Here is a 25,422-nt window from a genome sequence, read left to right on the forward strand (position 1 = left end):
CTTTTCCCGCCTCGAACTACATTTCCCTTCAGGCTTTGCTGGTCGGTTATCGGCCTCTGTCTCTCTCAGCGAACTTGCTGCCTTCTCCTGTGATTTTGGCGCTCTCGGGGTGAATAGCCCTGCCTTGGAGGAAGATCAGCTCAAGCCTGGTGAGAGCGTTGGAGCAGGGACTCCTTCTTTGAAGTCTTCCCAGTGCAGTGGCAAACGAGCCAAGCTCAAATTTTGACGTCCGAGGACGCCATCTTATCTGGATGGTTGGGATCTGGACTACGTTTCCCAGAGTCTACAGCATCCCGACGTTCCGTCTCTCAACGTGGTGGCGAAATCGGTAGCTCCGCAGGGACCCGGACGCGACCCTGGGGAGACAGAAGGTGAGGGGTCTGGGAATCCGGGGCGGGGATGGGGCGTGTCCAGAGCCTCGGGTCTTGGCGCACTGGCTGGCTGTAGCAGGCTGAGGATGCCAGATTATTCTGAATGAGTCTTTGTGGCTGTGGTTGGGTTCCTGTAGTGTGCGGTTGTGTTTGCCTGTCCCCAGGGTGTGTGTGTGGTTGTGTTTTTGTAAGCATGTGTGATACTGTGTTGGAGCGTGGTGGGGTCCTTGTGACTGTGAAGAAGGTATTACTGCTGGTGTCCCTATTGTGTACATGACCTCACGCCTTGTTCTTGGAAGTGTGGTTATAAATGTGTGATAGGTGCGGGTATCTGGGTTATGATTGCATGTCTTTAAGGTGGATGTATGGTTTCTGTGATATTATCGCCGTGTGTGGTACTATGTGCAGTTGTGTGTCTGTGACTGTGTGTCGACACTTCATATACATCCCAGTTGCGCCTCTTGAGGTGTGCGGGTGTGGTATGTCTTTGCCTGTGTGAGTGTGACTGTGTGTTCCAGAGTGAATGTTGAATTGTGACGGGTTAACATTGAGTTGGCTGGAGTCTGTATCCCCTAAGTGGGTATGTGATTTTGGGTGGGTGGGGCATTTGTGGGTGGTGGTATTGAGAGTCTGTGACTATATGAGAGTGACTTTGTGTCACTGGTGAGATTGTGTGACTGTGTGTCCTAGTAGGTGTGAGATTCTGTGTATAAGGATGTGCAGATGTCTATGATTGTGTGGTTGTGTCCTGTATGTTTCAAGAGTGAATGTGTGGTTGTGTTTGTATTTGTGTGACATTGACCATTGGTGCAGCACCAAGTGTGTGGGTGTGAGGTGCCTGTGACTCCAGTGCTCTGATCACTGCAGAACATGTGAAATTAGGACAGTTGTGGCCCTACTCAGTGAGAACCTAATCCTTAAATTATAACACAGATTGGACAGGATAGTAAGTCTTCCCTGACCTCCTTTCCTTTGTTTGGGAGGGTAGGAAGATGACCCTTCAAAAACATCTTGGTCCTGCCCTAGCCAGGTAGCTTACTTGGCATTGTCCCAATGCACCAAGGTTATGGGTTCAATCCCAGGTTGGGGCACATACAGGAATCAATCAATGCATGGATGGGTGGAACAACAACTTGATGTTTCTCTGTCTTGCTCACTCTCTCCCTTTCTCTCTAAAATCAATAAATTTAAAACATTTTTCAAAAAAATGTATTGGTCCGCCCTGGCCGGTTGGCTCAGCGGTAGAGCGTCGGCCTAGCGTGTGGAGGATCCGGGTTCGATTCCCGGCCAGGGCACACAGGAGAAGCGCCCATTTGCTTCTCCACCCCTCTGCCGCGCTTTCCTCTCTCTCTCTTCCCCTCCCGCAGCCAAGGCTCCATTGGAGCAAAGATGGCCCGGGTGCTGGGGATGGCTCTGTGGCCTCTGCCCCAGGCGCTAGAGTAGCTCTGGTCGCAACATGGCGACGCCCAGGATGGGCAGAGCTTCGCCCCCTGGTGGGCAGAGCGTCGCCCCATGGTGGGCGTGCCGGGTGGATCCCGGTCGGGCGCGCGCATGCGGGAGTCTGTCCGACTGTCTCTCCCTGTTTCCAGCTTCAGAAAAAAAATGGAAAAAAAAAAAAATGTATTGGTCCTTCATGATTCCTTTTTCTTGACTCTTCTCCAAGAGAGATGTTGAGAGGAAAAGGAAAGAATTGGTATTGAACATCCAAAAGCCAAGTTCAAGGTGCATCAGGTTTTCTTCTTTCCCTAAAACCCTTCTTGTTTTTTAAAAGGTGATTTTATTTCCTTCCTCTGAAACTTCTTGCCACCATTTCTCCCCATGCCAACATGACCTGGTCTCCAGTATTTGGTAAATCACTGGGTGCCCTGGAGGTAAACTAAAAAGCCCTCCCTGCTCACTGCACACCTAATGTTTGTTTGTTTGTTTTTCCAAAGTGAGAGAGGGGGCAGGAGGGGGGACTGGACCGGCAGACAGATTCCCTTATACGCCCGACCGGGATCCACCGGCATGCCCACCAGGGGGCGATGCTCTGCCCATCTGGGGCATCGTTCTGCTGCAACCAGAGCCATTCTAGTGCCTGAGGCAGAGGCCACAGAGCCATCCTCAGCACCCTGGCCAACTTTGCTCCAATGAAGGCTTGGCTGTGGGAGGAGAAGAGAGAGACAGAGAAAGAAGGAGAGGGGGAAGAACGGAGAAGCAGATGAGTGCTTTTCTTTTTATTGATTTTAATTTATTGTGTTTACATAGATTCTAGTGTTGCCCCAAATGCATACCCCTTCCCTTGTATTCCCCTTAACATCCCCCTCCCCATAGCGCCCTCCCTCCTTCCCTTCAGGATAATCCCGTCCTATCATCCCCTTTCCCCCTGTCCTCTTTTCCTCTGGTCCCTTTGATCCCTCCTCTGTCTCAGTTCCACTCCTCAGTTCACACTGTTCATTGGATTCCTCAAATTAGTGAGGTCATATGATATTTTTCTTTTTCTGCCTGGCTTATTTCACTTAACATAATAGTTTCCATGTCCATCCATGTTGTCGCAAAAGGTAAGATTTCCTTCTTTTTCATGGCCCCATAGTATATTGTATATATGTACCACTGCTTTTTAATCCACTCGTCCACTGACGGACACTTGGGCTGTTTCCAGATCTTCGCTATTGTGAACAATGCTGCCATAAACTTGGGGGTGCATTTCTCCTTTTGAAACAGTGCTATGGTGTTCTTGGGGTATATTCCTAAAAGTGGGATAGCTGGGTCAAAAGGCAGTTCGATTTTTAATTTTTTGAGAAATCTTCATTTGAGGAATCTCCATACTGTTTTCCACAGAGGTTGCACCAGTCTGCATTCCCACCAGCAGTGCAGGAGGGTTCCCTTTTCTCCACATCCTCACCAGCACTTATTCTGTGTTGTTTTGTTGTTGAGTGCCATTCTGACTGGTGTGAGGTGATATCTCATTGTGGTTTTAATTTGTATTTCTCTAATGATTAGTGATGTTTAGCATTTTTTCATATGCCTATTGGCCATCTGTATGTCCTCTTTGGAGACATGTCTATTGCCATTTCTTTTGACAATTTTTTGATTGGATTGTTTGTCTTCCTGGTATTGAGTTTTACAAGTTCTTTATAAATTTTGGTTATTAACCCCTTATCAGATGTATTGTTGAATATGTTCTCCCATTGTGTAGTTTGTTTTTTTATTGTTCTTATTGTCTTTAGCTGTACAAAAGCTTTTTAGTTTGATATAGTCCCATTTGTTTATCCTCTTTTATTTCACTTGCCCGTGGAGATAAATCAGCAAATATATTGCTGCGAGAGATGTTGGAGAGCTTACTGCCTATGTTTTCTTCTAAGGTGCTAATGGTTTCACGGCTTATATTTAACGCTTTTATCCATTTTGAGTTTATTTTTGTGAATGGTGTAAGTTGGTGGTCTAGTTTCAGTATTTTGCAGGTAGCTGTCCAATTTTCCCAACACCATTTGTTGAAGAGACTGTCTTTACTCCATTGTATGTTCTTACCTCCTTTGTCAAATATCAGTTGTCCATAAAGGTGTAGGTTTATTTCTGGGTTCTCTGTTCTGTTCCATTGATATATATGCCTGTTCTTTTGCCGTACCAGGCTGTTTTGAGTACAATGGCTTTGTAGTATAACTTGATATCCAGAAGAGTGATACCTCCCACTGTATTCTTCCTTTTCAAGATTGCTGAGGCTATTCGTGTTCATTTTGGTTCCAAATAAATTTTTGGAATATGTGTTCTATATCTTTGAAGTATGTCATTGGTATTTTAATTGGTATTGCATTGAATTTATAAATTGCTTTGGGTAATATAGACATTTTTTTTTTTAGAGAGGAGAGGGAGAGACAGAGAGAGAGAAGGGGGGGAGGAGCTGGAAGCATCAACTCCCATATGTGCCTTGACCGGGCAAGCCCAGGGTTTAGAACCGGCGACCTCAGCATTTCCAGGTCGACGCTTTATCCACTACGCCACCACAGGTCAGGCGGTAATATAAGCATTTTAATGATGTTTGGTCTTCCTATCCATGAACCTGGTATATGCTTTCACTTGTTTGTATCTTCCTTGATTTCTTTTATCCATGTTTTATAATTTTCTGAGTACAAATCTTTAATCTCCTTGGTTAAATTTACTCCTAGGTACTTTATTTTTTTGGTTGCAATAGTAAAGGGGATTGTCTCCTTAATTTCTCTTTCTTAACAGTTCATTGTTGGTGTATAAAAATGCCTCTGATTTCTGAGTATTAATTTTATATCCTGCCACCTTACTGAATTCATTTATCAGGTCCAGTAGTTTTTTGACTGAGACTTTGGGGTTTTCTATATATAATATATTATCATCTGCAAATAATGATAGTTTATTTCTTTTTTTCCAATTTGGATGCCTTTTATTTCTTCTTCTTGTCTGATTGTTGTGGGTAGGACTTCCAGAACTATGTTGAATAAGAGTCCTGAAAGGGGCACCCCAGCCTTGTTCCTGATGTTAAGGGGATTGCTTTTAATTTTTGCCCATTGAGTATGATGTTGGCTGTGGGTTTGTCATAGATGGCCTTTATCATGTTGAGGTATGTTCCCTGTATTCCCACTTTGCTGAGAGTTTTGATCATGAATGGGTGCTGGATTTTATTAAATGCTTTTTCTGCATCTGTTGAAAATATCGTGTGGTTTTTCTCCTTCCTTTTGTTTATGTGATGAATCACATTGATTGATTTGCAAATATTGTACCAGCCTTGCCTCCCCAGAATAAATCCCACTTGATCATGGTGTATGATTTTTTTCATATATTGCTGGATCCGGTTTGCTAATATTTTGTTGAGGATTTTAGCATCTAAATTTATCAGGGATATTGGCCTATAATTTTCTTTCTTTGTGTTGTCTTTGCCTGGTTTTGGAATCAGAATTATGCTCACCTCATAAAAGGAGCTTGAAAGTGTTTATTTCTCTTGAATTTTTTGAAATAGCTTCAGGACAGGAGTTAGTTCTTTATTGAATATTTAGTAGAATTCACTTGTGAAGCCATCTGGCCCAAGGCTTTTGTTTGTTGGGAGTTTTTTGATAACTGTTTTGACCTCATTTGTTGTAATTGGTCTGTTTAGGTTTTCTGATTCTTCCTGATTGATTTTTAAAAGATTATATGATTCAAGGAATTTGTCCATTTCATCTAGGTTGTCAAATTTTTGGCATACAGTTCTTCATAGTGTTTTCTTACAATCCTTTGTATTTCTGTTTTGTCAGTTATTTTTCCACTTCATTTCTAATTTTATTTATTTGAGTACTCTCTCTTTTTTTCTTGGTGAGTCTGGTTAAAAGTTCATCGATCTTGTTTACCTTTTTAAAGAGGCGGAGGCCATGGAGCCGTTCTCAGTGCCTGGGCCAACTTTGCTCCCATGGAGCCTTGGCTGTGGAGGGGGAAGAGTGGAGAAGCAGATGAGTGCTTCTCCTGTGTGCCCTGGCCGGGAGTCAAACCCAGGACTTCCACATGCTGGGCTGACGCTCTACCACTTGAGCCAACTGGCCAAGGCCCTAATGTTTCTTTTTAAATTTTTTTAGCTTTTCATTTTAAATTAGTGGTAGACTTAAAACTGTTGCAAAAAAATAGAATTGCATATACTTTTGATATTAATATGATTAATAACTAATCTATAAACCTTACTCAAATTTTATCAATGTCCCTTTCTGTCCTTTCTCTGGACAGGGATCTAATCCACAATCATATGTTGCAGTTAGTAAATAACTTTAGTCTTCTTGATCTAACACAGTTCCTCAATCTTTCTTTGCCTTTCATGACTTTGACACTGAACTTACACAGAATTGTGTAAATTCTGCAGTGTAGAATGTTCCTCAAATTAAGGTTGTTTAATTCTTTCTCATGAATAATTCAGATTATGCATTTGAGGCAAGACTACCCTAGAAGTGATGTGTTCTCAGTGTATCATTTCAGGAGACCCATGAAGTCAGTTTGTTTCATAATGAGTGGTGTGAGCTTTAATCACTTGATTACAGTAGTGGCTCCACTATTTTTCCCACTATAATTAATGTCTTACGGAGAAATACTTGAAATCTATATAAATATCCTATTTCTCATACCTACTAATCTTTTTTTTTTTTTTCCTGAAGCTGGAAACAGGGAGAGACAGTCAGACAGACTCCCGCATGTACCCGACCGGGATCCACCCGGCACGCCCACCAGGGGGCGATGCTCTGCCCACCAGGGGGCGATGCTCTGCCCCTCCGGGGTGTCGCTCTGTTGCGACCAGAGCCACTCTAGCGCCTGGGGCAGAGGCCAAGAAGCCATCCCCAGCGCCCGGGCCATCCTTGCTCCAATGGAGCCTCAGCTGCAGAAGGGGAAGAGAAAGGCAGAGAGGAAGGAGAGGGGTAGGGGTGGAGAAGCAGATGGGCGCTTCTCCTGTGTGCCCTAGCCTGGAATCGAACCCGGGACTTCTGCACGCCAGGCCGACGCTCTACCACTGAGCCAACAGGCCAGGGCTCATACCTACTAATCTTAATCCATTCATAATTCTTGCCTGAAAATGTTATTACCAGCTATTTGCCAAATGGTGATTTTTTTGTTTTTATCATTCCTTCTTTACTAATTAGAATCCTACTGTTAGAGATTTTCCTTCTCCATCCCTCTCCATTTACTTATTTACTAAATTATATAAGTATATATTGGATTTGTGGTTATGCTATAGATTATAATTCATTATTAATATTTTGTTGCTCAAATTGTCCCAAATTTGGCCACTGGAAGCCCCTTCAGTTGGTCTCTGTGTCATCTGAATGTGTTCTCTTTATTTTTTTAATCATGTTTTATTTTTCAGTTACAGTGACATATAATTCATACAATATTATATTAGTTTTAGCTGTACACTCCAGTGATTAGACACTACATAACTTACTAAGGGATCAACTCAATAAATCCCACACCCATCTGACACTGTACATAGTTATTAAAATATTATTGCTGCCTGACCAGGCGGTGGCGCAGTGGATAGAGCATTGGACTGGGATGTGGAAGGACCCAGGTTCGAGACCCCAAGGTCGCCAGCTCAGCTTGAGCGTGGACTCATCTGGCTTGAGCAAAAGCTCACCAGCTTGGACCCAGGGTCACTGGCTCCAGCAAGGGGTTACTCAGTCTGCTGAAGGCCCGCGGTCAAGGCACATATGAGAAAGCAATCAATGAACAACTAAGAAGTCGCAATGATAGCCTGACCTGTGGCGGCGCAGCGGATAAAGCGTCGACCTGGAAATGCTGAGGTCGCTGGTTCGAAACCTTGGGCTTGCCTGGTCAAGGCACATATGGGAGTTGATGCTTCCAGCTCTTCCCCCCTGTCTCTCTCTCCTCTTTCTCTCTCTCCTCTAAAATAAATAAAAATAAAAATAAAAAAGTCGCAACACGCAACGAAAAACTAATGATTGATGCTTCTCATCTCTCCGATCCTGTCTGTCTGTCCCTATCTATCCCTCTCTCTGACTTTCTCTCTGTCTCTGTTAAAAATATATATATAGCCTGACCAGGCGGTGGCACAGTGGATAGAGCATCGGACTGGGATGTGGAAGGACCCAGGTTCGAGACCCCAAGGTCTCCATCTTGAGTGCGGGCTCATCTGGCTTGAGCAAAAAAGCTCACCAGCGCTTGGACTCAAGGTCGCTGGCTCCAGCAAGGAGTTACTCGGTCTGCTGAAGGCCCACAGTCAAGGCACATATGAGAAAGCAATCAATGAACAACTAAGGTGTCGCCACAAAAAACTGATGATTGATGCCTCTCATCTCTCTCCATTCCTGTCTGTCTGTCCCTATCTGACTCTTTCTCTGTCCCTGTAAAAAAAAAAAAAAAAAAAAAAAAAAAATATATATATATATATATATATATATATATATATATATAATTGCTATATTCCCAGTGCTGTATTTTGTATCCCCATGACTATTCTGTAACAACCAATTTGTATTTAACCACTTCACCTTTTTTCACCCATACCCCCAACTCCCCCTCCCATCTGGCACCATCAGAGTGTTCCCTATATCTGAGTCTGTTACTCTTCTGCTTGTGCATTTATCTTGTTTCTTTAGATTCAGTTGTTGATTGATATGTATTTATTGCCATTTTATACTTCGTGGGTTTTTTGTCTTTTTTTTTCATCTTATTTTTAAAGAAGACCCTTTCACATTTCAAATAATACTAGTTTTGTGATTTTGAATTCCTTTAGCTTTTTCTTTTGTCAATGCAAGAAATTTCCAAACTGGTAACAATTTTTTATGAGTTTCTTTGAGCCAAACTGTTGACAATAGCCGGGAAGCAAAGTCTCAACAGATTGAGAAAGTGCTCTGGAAAAATGGTGGTTTCACCACTTATTTTATATAGAGACGTAAGGAGGTTACATGAAATTGGTTTGGTTGGTGATAGATTAGGGAGGTGAGAGAAAGTGAAGCCACAAAATCTCTGGGATTGGATAAAAAGTAAAAATGTATACACTGAAACTTCTTTTACATAGACAGGAATAAGATAGTTCATAGTTAATTAACATGATAGTGCCCTGGCTGGATAGCTCCTCAGTTAAGAGCTTTGTCCTGAAGCACAGAGGTTGCCAGCTTGATCTCCAGTCAGGGCACACACAGGAACTGATTGATGTTCCTGTCTCTCCCCCTCCTTCCTCTTTTCCTTCCTCCTTCCCTTCCTCCTTGCCTCTCCTTCCTTCCCCCTGCCTCTCTCACTAAAAAACAACAACAACAACAAAAAAAACTTGGGCCTGACCAGGCCATGGCGCAATGGATAGAGCGTTGGACTGGGATGCAGAAAAACCAGGTTCGAGACCCCGAGCCCGCCAGTTTGAGCGCAGGCTCATCTGGTTTGAGCAAGGCTCACCAGCGTGCACCCAAGGTCGCTGGCTTGAGCAAGGGGTCACTCAGTCTGCTGAAGGCCCGCGGTCAAGGCACATATGAGAAAGCAATTAATGAACAACTAAGGTGTCGCAATGAAAAACTGATGATTGATGCTTCTCATCTCTCTCCGTTCCTGTCTGTCTGTTCCTATCTATCCCTGTCTCTGACTCTCTATCCTGTAAAAACAAAACAAAAACCAACCAAAAAACACTTGGTACAATGAGGGGATTTCTGATTTCTGATTTCTGCTCTGGTGGGGTGGCTGCACCCTGCGTGGGCAGGAAAAGATTACTCTTACATTTTAAAGGCGTGTTATCAGGTATTGTAAATGCAGAAGACAACAGGCTCTATTAAGGTAAGCATTGACCGCCTGACCAGGTGGTGGCGCAGTGGATAGAGCGTCGGACTGGGTTGTGGAGGACCCAGGTTCAAGACCCCGAGGTCACCAGCTTGAGCACGGGCTCATCTGGTTTGAGCAAGGCTCACCAGCTTGAGCCCAAGGTCGCTGGCTCCAGCAAGGGGTCACTTTGTCTGCTGTCGCCCCCCAGGTCAAGGCACATATGAGAAATCAATAAATGAACAACTAAAGAATTGCAATGAAGAATTGATGTTTCTCATCTCTCTTCGTTCCTGTTTGTCTGTTTCTATCTGTCCCTCTCTCTGACTCTGTCTCTGCCACAAAAAAAAGGTAAGCATTGACCTTTGTTAGAGAACAATACCTCCCTAGGACAGGACTACCCTATGTAAATTGCTTTTAGTTAGAAAGTTTTAATTTCAGACCATCCCCTGTGGTTACCTTAGGTCTCTGAGTTTGCAAGGCCACCACGCAGGCTTTCCCTGAGCTTGTCAGGTTCAGCATGTGGCTCCTTTTTTCTCCACACCCTTGTGTCCCTGGTTTCTTTCAAGCTGCTGCCCCAGCACTGGAGCTCAGAGGAAGTGAGTCTGAGTAAGTCTGTGCATGGGTCCTTAAGAAGAACTGCCTGTGACGACTCCAGCAGCCCTCTGTCCCAGTCAGTTATAATCCCTGCTGGTCCTTACAGCTAGAAGTTATGGGGACTTCTCTTGCTGGCACTGGAACTCTAGGCTGGGAGTCCTGGTGTGGTGCTGGTATCCCTCTATCCTAGGGGGGTGGGGCTGTGCAGCCAAGTTACCCCTTCCAATTTTTTTTTTCCTGAAGTTGGAAACGGGAAGGCAGTCAGATAGACTCCCACATGCGCCTGACCGGGATCCACCCGGCATCCCCACCAGGGGGCGATGCTCTGCCCATCTGGGGCATCGCTCTGCCGCAATCAGAGCCATTCTAGCACCTGAAGCAGAGGCCATGGAGCCATCTTCATGCTCCAATGGAGCCTTGGCTGCAGGAGGGGAAGAGAGAGACAGAGAGGAAGGAGAGAGGGAGGGGTGGAGAAGCAGATGGGTGCTTCTCCTGTGTGCCTCGGCCGGGAATTGAACCCGGGACTCCCGCACGCCAGGCCGACGCTCTACCACTGAGCCAACCGGCCAGGGCCCCCCTTCCAATTTTTATCCACCACACATGGATGTGGACCAGTCTGTTCCACATCTCTGCCCCTTCTACGATTCTTAATATTGCTTCTTTCATTCCGTTGTAGGACTTCCAATCAACTAGATTTCAGGTGGTTCTGAATGATGGTTGTTCTGTAGTTTAGTTGTAATTTTGGTATGGTTGTGGTAGGGTTACAGTGTTGTATTTACCTACACTGCCATTTTGACTGGAAGACTTTTTTAGTACTTTAATTTTGTGCACCTGTTGGGCAAACAAATGTATCATATTAGGCTTGCTCACTTGTACTTTCCCTGATTGGTGCATGAGCATGGGGCAGCACCACATGTGTAAAGTCTAGGTAAGGCTGCAGGTGCTAGCCCTCAGGGCATCAGATTGTAGATTGCGAATTGCCTGCCATCATTGAGAGGGGCCGTTTTTGTTGTTGTTTGCCAGAGAAGGGTTTTTTCCTCTGGCCTGTTTGTTAGTGAGGCCTGAGAGAGAGAGACAGAGACAGAGTATCCTATCTGTCCCTCTCTCTGACTCTCTATCAAAAAAAAGATTTATCCATGTTGAAGCATGTGTCAGAATCTCCTTTTTTAAGTCTGAATAATACTCAGTTGTGTGTGTATATATCAGTGGTAGTCAACCTGGTCCCTACCGCCCACTAGTGGGCGTTCCAGTTTTCATGGTGGGTGGTAGTGGAGCAACCAAAGTATAAATAAAAGATAGATTTAACTATAGTAAGTTGTTTTATAAAGATTTATTCTGCCAAACTTAGCGAAAATCCTACACAAAGTACTTGGGAAGTAATTATTATTATATGCTTTAATTTGCTGTAACTCTGCTTTATAAATTTTATAAAGTAAAGTTACTTCTCTACTTTATAAATCACCATTACTGTGGAACCGGTGGGCAGTAGGTATAAAAAGGTTGACTACCCCCTGATACACACACACACACACACACACACACACACACACACACACACACACACGTTTATCCATTCATCTATCAATGAAACTGGTTGCTTCCATCTTTTGGCCCTTGTGAATAATATGGTTGTGAACATGGGTGTACAAATATCTGTTTGAGTCTCTGCTTTCACTTCTTTTGAGTATATACCCAGAAGTGACCTTGCTGGATCACATGGTATTTCTGTGTTTAATTTTTTGAGGAATCGTACCATTTTCCACAGCTGCTGCACCATTTTATATTCCAATCAGCAATGCACAAGGGTTCCAGTTTCTCCGACATCCTTGCCAACACTTATTTTCTGGTTTTTGTTTGTTTGTTTTTTAAATAATAGCTGACCTACTAAGTATGAAATGGTAGCTCATCGTGATTTTGATTTAGATATCCCTAATAGTGAGGTTGGTCATCCTTTCTTATGCTTGTTGGCCATGTGTATATCTTTGGAGAAATATCGTTCACCTGTTTTTTAATTAATTGGGTTGTTTTTTTGTTGTTGAGTTGTTGGAGTGTTTATATATTTTGAATATCAATCCCTTACGAGATATGTGGCTTATAAATATTTCTTCCCATTCCATGGATTGCCTTTTCACTCTATTAATAGTGTCTTTTGAGGCATAAGAGTTTTTAATTTTGATGAAGTCCACACATACCTATTTTTCTTTTGCCTGTGCTTTTGTTGTCACATCCAAGAAATCATTGCTAAGTACAGTGTGATGAAGCTATTTCTGTTTTCTTCTAAGAGTTTCATAGTATTAGCTTTTTTTTTTTTGTATTTTTCTGAAGCTGGAAACGGGGAGAGACAGTCAGACAGACTCCCGCATGCGCCCGACCGGGATCCACCCGGCACGCCCACCAGGGGCGAAGCTCTGCCCACCAGGGGGCGATGCTCTGCCCCTCTGGGGCGTCGCTCTGCCGAGACCAGAGCCACTCTAGCGCCTGGGGCAGAGGCCAAGGAGCCATCCCCAGCGCCCGGGCCATTTTTGCTCCAATGGAGCCCCGGCTGCGGGAGGGGAAGAGAGAAACAGAGAGGAAGGAGAGGGGGGTGGAGAAGCAAATGGGTGCTTCTCCTATGTGCCCTGGCCGGGAATCGAACCCGGGTGCCCCGCACGCCAGGCCGACGCTCTACCAGGGCCCATATTATTAGCTCTTACTGTTAGATGTTTCATCTGTTTTGAGCTGTTTTTTTATGTGATAATTAGGTAAAAGACCAACTTTATTCTTTTGCATGTAGATACCCAGTTTTCACAACACCATCAGTGGGAAAACTGCCCTTTCCCCCATTGAATAATCTTGGCTTCCTTGTTGGAAGCCATTTGACCATATATATGAGGGTTTCTACTGTAGTATATTAGTCTAGAAAGCTGGTCTTTTGTCAATATCACACTGTTTTCATTACTGTAGCTTTGTAGTAAGTTTTAAAATCAGGAAGTATGAGACCCCCAACTTTGTTCTTTTTCAAGGTTGTTTTGCCTATTCGATGTTCATTGAGGCCCTTACTGGTGGGCCTCAGTGTGTGACTCTATCCACAACCTGGATAGAGTATCAGCCCAGCGTATGGACGTCCCGACTTCCATTTCCATTCAGGGCACATAAGAGAAGCAACCATCTGCTTCTCTCCCACTTCCTCTACCCCTCCTCTCCCTCTTTCCCTCCTGCAGCCAGTGGCTCCATTGGTTCAAGTGTGGCCCGAGTGCTGAAGATAGCTCATTTGGTCCCAGCGCGTCAGCCTCAGTCGCTAAAAATAGCATGAGTCTCGAGCATCGGCCCAAGTACTGTGGTTGCTGGGTGAATCCCAGTCAGGATGGGAGTCTGTCTCACTATCCCCTCCTCTCACCTAAGATAAAAAAAAAGAAGAAAGAAAAAAAAGGATTCATTGAGATTCTATATGAAATTTAGGATGAAGTTTTCTTTTTCTTTTCTTTAAGCCTTTTTTATGTGACAGAGACAGAGTCAGAGAGAGGAACAGATAGGGACAGACAGGAAGGGAGAGAGATAAGAAACATCAATTCTTTGTTGCAGCACGTTAGTTGCTCATTGATTGCTTTCTCATATGTGCTTTGATTGGGGGGGGGGCTATAGCTGACCAAGCGACCCCTTGTTCAAGCCAGCGACCTTGGGCTCAAACTGGTGAGCCCGCGCTCAAGTTGGCGACCTCCGGGTCTTGAACCTGGGTCCTCTGCATCCCAGTCCAACACTCTATCCACTGCACCACCACCCGGGCAGGCTGAAATTTCTATGTGTACAAAAAATATTGTTGGGCCCTGGCCGGTTGGCTCAGTGGTAGAGCGTCGGCCTGGCGTGCAAGAGGTCCCGGGTTCGATTCCCGGCCAGAGCACACAGGAGAAGCACCCATCTGCTTTTCCACCCCCCCCTCCTTCCTCTCTGTCTCTCTCTTCCCCTCCCGCAGCCGAGGCTCCATTGGAGCAAAGATGGCCGGGCGCTGGGGATGGCTCCTTGGCCACTGCCCCAGGCGCTAGAGTGGCTCTGGTTGCAACAGAGCAATGCCCCGGAGGGGCAGAGCATCGCCCCCTGGTGGGCAGAGCGTCGCCCCATGGTGGGCGTGCCAGGTGGATCCCGGTCGGGCGCATGTGGGAGTCTGTCTGACTGTCTCTCCCTGTTTCCAGCTTCAGAAAAATACAAAAAAAAAATATATCGTTGGAGTTTTGATAAGGATTACATTGAATATATATATATCACTTGATGTAGTATTAACATCTATCTTGGTCAGCTCAGGCTACCATAACAAAATACCATAGACTGACAATTACAGAGACTGCAAGTCTGAGATCAGGGTGCCAGCAGAGTAGAATTATGGTGAGGTTTTTCCTTCTTGCTGAGTCTTCACATGGTGGTGAAAAGAGAGAGATCTCTGCTATCCCTTCTTATGGGACACTAATTCTGTTGTGTCCTATTATGACCTTATTTAACCTTAATTACTTTTGCAAAGATACTATCTCCAAATACAATGACATTAAGGGTTAGGGTTTTAACATAAATGGGGGTAGGGGGTGGGGTGAGGGAGATACATTCAGTTCCTACCAGCCTGCCTCTAAAGTCTTTCAACTTTTTTTTTTAGATTTTATTTAATGATTTTTTTGGAGAGGGGGGGAGAGAGAGAAAGAGGGAGAGAGCCAAAGAGGGGGAAGAAGCAGGAAGCGTTTACTCATAGTCATGGCTTCCTGTATGTGTAAGGTGACCAGTTGTCCTCCTTTAGGGAGGACAGTCCGTCTTTTGTGAAAAGTGTCCTCCTACATGTCCTCCTTTTTGATATTGGAAGACTAATCTGTAAATGTCCGTATTCGATCGATGCAGAGTCGATCCATTGCATGTGATGTGACGTATCTGTATTTGACATGACGATTCGTCAAGGATCAGTACAGTGCAGCGAGACGCAATTATGAGATGCAAGCGCTCTGTGCACGGGAGACCTTGAGAGAGCACACGATATGCCGAGCGTGCAGATGGCTTCATGTACTTCTTACTGAAACACAACATGGCACATACGACATTGTAGACTCACAATTATTTCTTTCTCATGGAATATTCAATCATAGACAGATAAGCACAATTCACATAAAATTCAATATGAAGGATATTTCTTGTTCAGATATTTCCAATATATTGTTACAAGATGACACATTGACAAAAAATATTCATTCAGTGGAAAAGTACTCATTTAGATAACTTTTTTCTAATAATTATTAAAAATTAATAGGCATGTAAGTATAATTACAATATAAAATATTACAAATGTTTTATTATGCATTTATCATATTATAGTGTATTATTGTTGCAATGAATAAAATGTCTCTTTATTTATGTTGGTCAAATAAGTTTGTAAATATGATATATAGGTTTGCTCACTTATAGTTTGCATTGGGTGTGGAGGACAGGCTGTAAGCAGGCAGGGTTGTTATACCCTAAGGTAGGGGTCCCCAAACTGCGGCCCCCTGAGGCCATTTATCCGGCCCCCGCCACACTTCCAGAAGGGGCACCTCTTTCATTTGTGGTCAGTGAGATCCGCACATCCACATCCTGTGCTCCTGGAGTACTGTATGTGGCGGCGCTGCAAAGCGAGGCGTCACTCACGTACAGCACTACTTCCGGTGACGCAGGACGCACGTGTCAACGGCTCCGGAAGCACGTCATCACTTGTTACAGCTAACAGTGACAAATATGGAACCAGACATTGACCATCTCATTAGCCAAAAGCAGGTCCATAGTTCCCACTGAAATACTGGTCCGTTTGTTGATTTAAATTTACTTGTTCTTTATTTTAAATATTGTATTTGTTCCTGTTTTGTTTTGTTACTTTAAAATAAGATAAGTGCAGCTCTGGTTGGGGGGTGGGCAGAGGACAGAAGGAGGCAGCCAACCTGTGCCCTTTCGCTTCCGGCGGGAAGCCCCTGGTGGCGCAGACACTGTAGGTCCCGGGCTCAGTTCCGCTTGGACAGATCCAGCGCTGGGCGATCAGGCCTCTGTGGTCCCAGAACCCTCTCAGCTCCCGCACGGAGCTGGTCTCTGAGGCCCCGAGACCACCCTCTCCGCAGGCTCTCCCTTCCTACTCCCAGCCCTGCCTTTTGCGGATCACAGGGAGAGGGGCCCCGTCCCCAAGTAATTAAATTTATTTAAAAAAAAATAAGATAAGTGCAGTGTGCATAGGGATTTGTTCATAGTTTTTTTATAGTCCGGCCCTCCAAGGGTCTGAGGGACAGTGAACTGGCCTCCTGTGTAAAAAGTTTGGGGACCCCTGCCCTAAGGCTTAGTTTTGTGAAAAGTGTACTCCTACATGTCCTCCTTTTTGATATTGGAAGACTAATCTGTAAATGTCCGTATTCGATCAATGCCTTTCCCACCCTAAGTAATTTTGTATCAAAGACTTCCTTGTTTGTATATTGGATTAAAGGTTTTGATTTCTACACTATAAAATGGGGCAGACCGGGAACTTGCTCTCTCTCAGTTCCTGAGATTAACATTAGAGAGGAGAGCAGAGAAAGGCCATGTGGAGGAGAGGAGAAGCAGCCAAGATGGCGGAGTGCTGAAGGAGAAGCCAGTTTGTGCAGAGTTTGTGCAGAGAGAAGGATATAGGGAACAGGGGTGAATAAGATTGGTGAGGTAGAACCCTTTGATTCTAGGAAACTCAGATAAGTCAGTGGCTTTGGGAGCGCTGAATGGAAAGGGAGGTGTTTTCCCACTGTGTGTATTTCTTGGCCTCAAGGTGCAAGCTAGGATTAAAGCTAATGGCCCACCCAGTTCTTGGCTCCCTTGTTTCATTACCATCTGTCCGAATCCAGTGCAAACCTGCACGGGCCAGGCGGCTGTGATGGTGGCCGTGGCTACTGGCTTTACAATTTATGATATTGTTTTCTTCAATTTATTTTTGTCCTCCTTTTTATTGTAAAAAAGGTGGTCACTTTATGTATGGGCCTTGACCCGGCAAGCCCAGGGATTTGAACTGGCAATCTCAGCATTCCAAATTAACACTTTATCCACTGCACCACCACAGGTCAGGGAGAGAGAGCAAGGGGGTGGGGAGGAGCAGAAAGCATCCGCTCTTTTTTTTTATTTATTTTTTTTATTCATTTTTAGAGAGGAGAGAGAGAGACAGAGAGGGAGAGACAGACAGAGAGAGAGAAGAGGGGAGGAGCTGGAAGCATCAACTCCCCTATGCGCCTTGACCAGGCAAGCCCAGGGTTTCGAACCGGCGACCTCAGCATTTCCAGGTCGACACTTTTATCCACTGCGCCACCACAGGTCAGGCAAGTCTTTCAATTCTTGAACACAGAATGCCTTTACATTTACATGCATTCTTTCTTTTCTTTCAGTGATGTGTTGTAGTTTTTAATGTTTAGTCTTTTTCTTTCTTGGTCAAGTTTATTCCTAACTATTGTTTTCTTTTTGATACTACAGTATCATAAATGGAATTATTTTTGTCAGTGTATAGAAATGCAACTGGCGTGGCCCTGACCAGAGAGCTCGGTTGGTTAGAGCATCATCCCAGAGCACACAGGTTGTCAGTTTGATCCCCCATTCAAGACACATACAGATGGGTTTATGTTCCTGTCTCTCTCTCTTTCCCTTCTTGTCTCGCTAAAATCAATCAATAAATTTAAAAAACAAAGAAATGCAACTGATGTGTGTTGATTTTGTATCCTAAAACTTAGCTGAATTTGTTTATTATAACAGTTTTTTTGTGGCATGTCTGAGGTTTTTTGCATATAAGATCATGTCATCTGAAACAGGGATAATTTTACTTTTCCCTTTCTAATTTGGATGTCTTTTATTTATTTTCCTTGTCTAATTACTCTGGCTAGGATTTCCAGTACTATGTTGATGCACATCTTTTTATATATGTGCTTAAGGGCCATTTCTATACCTTTTTTATAAATTGTATCATTTTCCTATTTTTATTTCAGGTTTTTTGGTACTTTGTCTCAATGTTAAGATTTTTGCCTGACCAGGCGGTGGCACAGTGGGTATAGTGTCAGACGGAGATGTGGAAGAACCAGGTTCGAGACCCCGAGATTGCCAGCTTGAGCAAAGCTCACCAGCTTGGACCCAAGGTCGCTGGCTCAAGCAAGGGGTTACTCGGTCTGCTGAAGGCCCACAGTCAAGGCACATATGAGAAGCAATCAATGAACAACTAAGGTGTTGCAACGAAAAACTGATGATTGATGCTTCTCATCTCTCTCCCTTCCTGTCTGTCTGTCCCTGTCTATCCCTCCTCTCTCTCTCTCTCTGTAAAAAAAAAAAAAAGGTTTAAACATTAGGAGTAGTAGCCCTTCATCTGTGGTGTGTGGTGCAAATATTTTCTCTCAGTTTGTCAGTTACCTTTGACTTTTTTTTATTTTGAAATTAAATTTAATATGGTGACATTGATCAATAAGAGTACATAGATTTCAGGCGAACATCTCTATAGCATTTGAACTGTTGATTGTGTTGTGTGCCCTTCACCCAAACTCAAATAATTTTTCATCACCTTATTGACTTTATGGTATTTTTGTCATGTAATTAAAAAAAATTTTTGCCTGACTGGGCGGTGGCGCAGTGGATAGAGCGTCGGACTGGGATGCGGAAGACTCAGGTTCGAGACCCTGAGATCGCCAGCTTGAGCGCGGGCTCATCTGGCTTGAGCAAGGCTCACCAGCTTGGACCCAAGGTCGCTCGCTCGAGCAAGGGGTTACTTGGTCTGCTGAAGGCCCACGGTCAAGGCACATATGAGAAAGCAATCAATGAACAATTAAAGTGTTGCAATGCGCAATGGAAAACTAATGATTGATGCTTCTCATCTCTCCGTTCCTGTCTGTCTATCCCTCTCTCTGACTCTCTGACTCTGTTAAAAAAAAAAAAAAAAAAAAAAAAAAAAAAGATGCATCCTTTGCCTGACCTGTTGGTGGCGCAGTGGATAAAGCGTTGACCTGGAAATGCTGAGGTCGCCGGTTCGAAACCCTGGGCTTGCGTAGTCAAGGCACATATGGGAGTTGATGCTTCCAGCTCCTCCCCCCCCCCCAGTCTCTCTCTCTCCTCTCTAAAATGAATAAATTTAAAAAACAAACAAACAATAAAAAAAAATTTTTAAGGTGAGAGGAGGGGAGATAGTGAGGCAGGCTCCCACATACACCCTGACTGGGATCCATACCTGGCATCCCCATCTGGGGCCTATGGATGCTCGAGTACTGGGTTAGGGTTATTTTTAGCACCTGAGGCTGACACCCTGGGACCAACCAAGCTCAGCACCCTGGGCCACGCTCGAAGCAATGGACTCACTGGCTGCAGGAGGGGAAGAGGGAGAGAAGAGGAAGAAGGAGTGGGAGAGAAACAAATGGTCGCTTCTCTGTGTGCCTGACCGGGAATCAAACCCAGAATGTCCATATGCTGGGCCAACACTCTATCCACTGAGCCACCAGTCAGGGCCTAAAACTTTTCATGTAGTCAAACTTACCAATATTTTCTTTTATTGCTTCTGATTTTGAAAGCCTTTCTTAACTCCAGGATTAAAGGGGAATTTACCTGTGTTTTTTTCTAATACTTGTATTGTTTCATCTTTTACATTTCGACCCCTTATCCATTTGGAATTTAATTGTGTATTTGGTATAACATATGAATTTAATTTTATATTTTCCAAATGGCTACACAGTTTTCCAAGCACCACTTATTAAAAGCTTTATCTTGCCTGACCTGTGGTGGCGCAGTGGATAAAGTGCCAACCTGGAAACACTGAGGTTGCCGGTTCAAAACCCTGGGCTTGCCTGGTCAAGGCACATATGGGAGTTGATGCTTTCTGCTCCTCCCCCCTTTCTCTCTCTCTCTCTCTCTCTCTCTCTCTCTCTCTCTCTCTCTCACTCCCCCCCCTCTATAATGAATAAATAAAATCTTTATAAAAAAATTAAAAAAAAAGCTTTATCTTTGCCTCAGTAATTTGAGAAGTCACCATCTCTATTATATACTAAATCTCCATATGTATTTATACCTGATTGATTGACAAGCCTTCTATTCCACTGGTCTGTCTGTTTCTGCACTACTACCACCCAGCTTTAATTTTAGACGTTTTCTAGTATATTTTAATGTTCGGTACAACCAATTTTCTGATACTCATTTTTTACTGTAAAATTGTTCAGTTTATTATTTTCACTATTTCTGCACTGAGGAGTTCTGGTTTCATAGGTCTACATCTTTTAGTGGATTGTGATTTGTTGATTCATGAGCAATGGCCCCTACATAATTATTTGTAAATATTTTGGCTCATGTAGCATTTATTGATATCTTCTAATTTTCACAATATGGTTTGATGAACAAGATTTGATAACAAGGATAACTTTGCTGGATAAATTATACTTGGCCAAGATTTCAGTCTTTCAGTAATTTGAATATTTGAATTCACTCTTTCTTAGATTTTATAGAGTTTCTGCTGAAAAACCCTATGATCTAATGGGATTTCCTTTTTAGATTACTGTCTTCTTCTCCCTGGCTGTCTTGATAATTCTTTCTTTGTCATTAATTTTTGACAGTTTTAATGCAATGCACCTTGGAGAAAGCCTTTTTTGGATTGAGATAATTAGGTCTTCCGTCAGCCTCTTGGATTCTAGGATCCAGTTCTTCTCATGGGTTTGGGAAGTTCTCATTGGTTATATGTTTGAATAGGCTCTCTGTTCCCTTCTTTCTCTCTTCTCCTTCTGGTATATGCATTATTCTTTTTCATATTTTTATTTTTATTTTTTATTTTTTTACAGAGGCAGAGATAGACAGGGACAGACAGAAACGGAGAGAGATGAGAAGCATCAATCATCAGTTTCTCATTGCGCGTTGCGACTTCTTAGCTGTTCATTGATTGCTTTCTCACATGTGCCTTGACCGCGGGCCTTCAGCAGACCGAGTAACCCCCTGCTGGAGCCAGCGACCTTGGGTCCAAGCTGGTGAGCTCTTTGCTCAAGCCAGATGAGCCCGCGCTCAAGCTGGCGACCTCGGGGTCTCGAACCTGGGTCCTTCCGCATCCCAGTCCGACGCTCTATCCACTGCGCCACCACCTGGTCAGGCCATATTTTTATTTTTTAATTTATCAATTATAGAGAAAGCGAGAAAGAGATTGATTTGTTGTTCCACTTACTTATGTATTCATTGGTTGACTCTTGTATGTGCCCCGACCAGGAGTCAAACATGCAACCTTGACATGCGGGTTGATGTGCTAACAAATTGAGCTACCCACCAGGACCTACCCAGTATTCTTTATTTTGTTGTTGTTTCTTTTTTTTCTTGTTAATTGAATTTATTGGGGTGACACTGGTTAAAATTATATAGGCTTCAGGTGCACAATTCCCCCATTATTTTTATATTACTCTTTCTGATGGAGTCAGTTCTCCTAGAGTTTTTTCTTTTTTTACTCTTAACTCTCTCACTTCTTCCTCTGAGTCATTTCTAGATCTCTATCTTTGAGATCACTGATTCTGTTCTCTCTCTGGTCTGCTGTTTCCTAAACTTGCTAGTTCATTCTTTATCTGTTTTATTGAATTCTTCAGTTCCAGAATTTATTTGTGTAGTTTCAATAATTTCTTTGATAAAGTACTCATTTTGTTCATTGACCTTATTTGTGAGTTCATTAAACTGCCTGAGTTTTCTTGTATTTAGCTGAATCCTTTTCAGAACTGCAATCTTGTATTCTCTGTCTTTAAATCACATTTTCATGTCTTAAGCTTATTTTCTGGAGCATCTTCATTATCTTTCTGAACTACCTTGTTACCTTGATTGCACATATTTGATGGATTATGTCTCTGCTTTTATGGGAATGAAAACTGCTTTTTAAAAACATATTTGACACTTCACTATTTTAGGAGGTTGGTAAGTAAAGTCACTCTTTTGTTTTTCCAGTAAGTGGTGCAAGTTTTATTTTTCTCATACTTGCACTGCTGGGGCTCCTGGGATCTCTAGGGTGGTGTTGTCTGTGCTGTGAAAAATGCCCTATTTCCTTGGGAAGATAGGTGTCTCCTCTGTCACCAGGTTGTCTCGGTCTCAGGGCGCCACCCTGCTGGAGAAATGTGGTGGGTGAGGGGCTCCTGAGATCCCCAGTGCTGCCTCCTGCAACTATCAATAGATGCCACCAGCGGTGCTGTTCTCTCTGAGGTGTCCCAGGTGGCTCCTCTGAGCTCCACTGAGATGGCTGGGGGCAGTTTGGGCCTGTTCCTGCATTTGTGGCCTTGTTCTCCTCCCAGTAATGGTGGCTACCAGACTTCAGTTGACACACCTCTGTGTCTTTGGTCCTGCCCATGGGTTTAGCTGCCTTACGCATCTGCCACTCAGGGAGAAATGTTTCTGCTTCTCTTGTCCTCAGGGCTGCCAAGAGAGTGTGTGCTGTAATCTTACACTTAGCAGCTACAGGGTCTGCTGGGACCACTTCTCTGGGAGGGAGGGGGAGACAGCAGTGCCTTCCGGCTTTGTTTTCTGCCCGGTAATGGCAGCCACTGAACCACAGCTGCCACACCTTTATGTTCTCTCTGCCTGTCACTGGGTTCAGCTGCAGCATGTGCTGAATACTCAGGCAGGAATGTTGATTTTACCCCTCTGCTCCCTAGGCCTGCAGAGTGTGTACGCTGTAACCCAGCTCCTTCCCTGCTTCTGAATTTTCTGGAGCTTCAGTACGTTCCACACTGCAGGTCTGTGGCACCCCTCTCTGTCCTTCCGCCCTCCAACCTCCCCTATTCGCTCGGATATGCCCACCTTCAGATATTATCTCTCAGACATGTTTGTGTGAGCAGGGGATCCTTTGTTCAACTTGTAATTTCAAGGACAGAAAGCTGGAGACCCTCTCAAGCAGCCATGCTGCTGACATCACTCTGGTGTCACTTTATAAATTCTGTAAGCTGCCTGCCTCATTTAATAATTCATTGACTGTGGTACTGTTACATTTTAAAGTCACTGTATAGTATTTCATTATTGAGATGCACCTTAATGTATTCATTTTACTGCTTACTAAAGAATATTTTCATTTCTATATTTTAATTGTGAAATAGTTCCAAAAGTGTTCCTGTGCATATAACTTATTGAGTTTTCATAATGAATTCCTTGGGGTCAGGCATTAGATATTTATTAAGAATTTGCAAATATGTAAAATCTACTAAAAATCAGAGACACAAAATACTTTTAAGAAGTCACAGTCACTAGTTTTAAATTCCAAATAATGTTATAGGGGAAATAAAACTTGTATACAAATGTCCAAAATAAAAGATGATAAAGGGCACTAATTTAAGCCTGACAGTATGCTGTGGACTTTCTAAGAGGGAGATATTTGTATGACCAGAGTAGCTCTTGTCATATCTGTCATAGTCAAGTCACCTGATGTCATAAGAACTTTGTGGAGATGCATTCATTTCCTTGAATTACCTCTGTCCCCTGAAGTTTTCTTTCTAATTATCAGAAATGCAAAGTATGAGCAATGGATAGAGGATGATGGTTCTGTAGCTGTTTGGAGAACATTAGGCAAATAAGGCAGGTGCAGAAACATAATAAACCCATCTGGCAAGAAGGGCTGAAGAGCAGCATCACTATACAGAGGACATAGCCAAGTGACTTTTGCTAGTTCTTTTCTAGGCAGGACTCCAGTACATATGAATCTAGTTACCAAATCAAAAAGTTTTCAACTATTGGAAGCTGATGAGACAAAAACAACAAAAGCGACAAAAACCTTTAAAAATACAACTGTTTTTAGGATATCCTGAGCTATTATTTCATGTTGAAAGGAACACTGTCTAAAAAAAAAAAGTATGTATTTTCTTTTTCATCTTCTATTTAAGAGGAGTAGCTTATATTTACAGAATTTAAAAGCACACATTTAAAAATTAATTTATGGGGCCTGTGGTGACTCAGTGGATAAAGCATCAACCTGGAACGCTGAGGTCACTGGTTCGGATGCCTGGGCTAGCCAGGTCAAAGCACGTACTACAAGCAATCAATGAACAACTAAAGTGAAGCAACTAGGTTGATACCTCTCATTCCCCTACTCTCTCCCTCCTCTATAAAATCAATAAATAAAAAAATATTTTAAAAAAACTAATGCATGGTTATTAAAAAATATACTTAAATAAAACTAAGAAAATTGAAGCTCACAATCCAGAATAACCAAAGGAATCTTTAAGGATAAAACTTCCCAACATTTTCGGTCTGATTTGTCTCTATATTGATATATACATGTATTTTATAAATATGACCACGTGATGCCCAGTTGTTTTATAATCTGCTTTTTCCCACTAATCATATCTTGAACATTTTAAATACTCAGAATTGCTGTTTTATAGAAATTTTTCATTTATTTAACGTGATGTTGTCTGACTCAGAATACTAAACATTGCCAAAGACTGTCCATAGCTCTATATTGATTTTTGGTTAATGTGTACACTGGAAAATTTTATGTTTATATCTATATAAATCAATACATTTTAAAATATGACATATAGGAAAAGTTTTAAATTATGTCAGAAATATAATTAGTAAAACATCAAAGTTAGATAAGTATTTTGATAATGTATAGGTTGGCATATCAATGAAAGGGGTATGCAGCTGTTTGTGATGTTAAGAGAGGTCATGTTATTGTACACAAAGCAACCAGCTGTTAACCATAATATTGTTTGGTGATCAGGAAGTGATGTTTTTTAAGAAATTTTCATCCAAATATAATAGTTTATTACTTATATGGAGGTATTTTGTTGTGTTTAATTATGTTTTAGGAAATCATTTGGGAGTCTTGTGTTAATATTTGATTTATTATATTTTTCACATTATAAATATTGGGGGAAAGGGTTCTGGTTAGAGGTTTCACTCAGAAACATTGCTCTTTCAGGAATAGGTGGAGCTACCTATACTATAATAATGTCTGGCAACTTCTCCCAGTCCCCAGCCCAAGCCCTGTGTGATGTAGGACCCGTGGTCTCTGAAGAATAAGAATGTCTGTCAATTTAGAGATAAGAAAAATCTAGAGATGTAGTTTTGAGCTTTACTAGATGATGTATAAATGGCCAGACTTTGCTCAGAAGGATTTGTACAAAGATTTTTATTTTTATTTTTTTGTAAAAAGATCTGATGTTAGCAATTGAGAAGTGCATGGTTTTGTTAGGTCCAGATCAATTTGTCCCATAACTCCTAATCTGCCTTTTTAGGGCCTTTTGTTTCACATTGTGGGTTTGTGAAAAATCCCTTTGAGATG

At 42.9% G+C, this 25,422-nt stretch overlaps 1 protein-coding gene across 1 annotated transcript in view; it reads left to right on the forward strand.

The window, feature by feature from the left end:
- Positions 1-38: 38 nt before the first annotated feature.
- ZNF565 (zinc finger protein 565) overlaps positions 39-25,422 on the forward strand; it is a 48,205-nt gene continuing 22,821 nt past the window's right edge. Inside the window, exon 1 of the mRNA XM_066348318.1 lies at positions 39-371. The gene's annotated coding sequence lies outside the window, so the exon portion shown is untranslated. The remainder of the gene's footprint in view (positions 372-25,422) is intronic.

The sequence above is a fragment of the Saccopteryx leptura genome, chromosome 9 (genome assembly GCF_036850995.1).
Source record: "Saccopteryx leptura isolate mSacLep1 chromosome 9, mSacLep1_pri_phased_curated, whole genome shotgun sequence".
In the NCBI taxonomy this organism is placed as follows: domain Eukaryota; kingdom Metazoa; phylum Chordata; class Mammalia; order Chiroptera; family Emballonuridae; genus Saccopteryx; species Saccopteryx leptura.